The following is an 898-nucleotide window of genomic DNA, read 5'->3' as shown; positions in this document are numbered from 1 at the left end:
TGACATGACTCATGACTCCTGACGTGACTCCTGACATGACTCATGACATGACTCCTGACACTTGGCATGACCTGTTGTCACTGGGAGTGAATTCAGAAAGTTTTCGCTGCTTGTTAGGAGCTTCAGCTCTGCTTCTTCTCCATGACAGCAGCACAGAAGTGTGGACATGTCCACACGTCCACATGCAGGAACTCTGCAGGGACTTACCCCGTTGGGAGGATAGGAGATCCACTCCAGCTCCGTCTGCTGCGCCTTGGAGTCCAGCAGGATCACTGGGGACAGGAAACCAAGAGGCACTGGTTAAATCTCAATTAGACAATTACTGACAGCAGCACATGTCCCTGTCTCTGTCCGGGGGGACGGTCCTGCAGGATCCAGAACCAGTCCGCACGTCCCGCTCTTTCCAGCTTCAGAACCTGCTCAGAAAGAGGTTTAACTCGGTGGGTTTGAGTTCAGCAGTCCGGACTAGAGAGCGCTCGGCTGAGACATCACCTCACTTCAACATGATGTCTTCATTTTGTGTCTGCAGCCAGACTGGTTCTGACAGAACCACCAGACAAACTGAGAACATCTGAGCAGCACCTGCACCACTAACAGTAATAATCATAAAAAGAATAGCATGATAATAATAATAATAACAATAATAATAATAACAATAATAATAATAATAACAATAATAATAATAATAATAACAATAATAATAATAATAATCCGCTGATATGACGCCTGTTTTTACACGCTCAGGATTTTCCCTATTTAACCAAAATTAGATGATTTTGAGATTTTTTTTTTTTACCCGTTTCTGGTTCGTTTTGCTCACTTCAGCTCCTGGAACAGGACCCAGACCAGAAGGGTTCTCCTCAGGACCCAGACCAGACGGGTTCTCCTCAGGACCCAG

At 45.5% G+C, this 898-nt stretch overlaps 1 protein-coding gene across 1 annotated transcript in view; it reads right to left on the bottom strand.

Annotated features, from left to right (window-relative positions):
• Positions 1-898, bottom strand: part of epha7 (eph receptor A7) — a 318,329-nt gene that overhangs the window by 316,933 nt on the left and 498 nt on the right. The window contains exon 2 of the mRNA XM_037686066.1: positions 208-272. The gene's annotated coding sequence lies outside the window, so the exon portion shown is untranslated. The remainder of the gene's footprint in view (positions 1-207; positions 273-898) is intronic.

This window comes from Nematolebias whitei, chromosome 12 (genome assembly GCF_014905685.2).
Source record: "Nematolebias whitei isolate Nwh7 chromosome 12, NemWhi1, whole genome shotgun sequence".
NCBI lineage: Eukaryota > Metazoa > Chordata > Actinopteri > Cyprinodontiformes > Rivulidae > Nematolebias > Nematolebias whitei.
The sequence above is the reverse complement of the archived record's forward strand: the minus strand, read 5'-3'. Positions and strand labels throughout refer to the sequence as shown.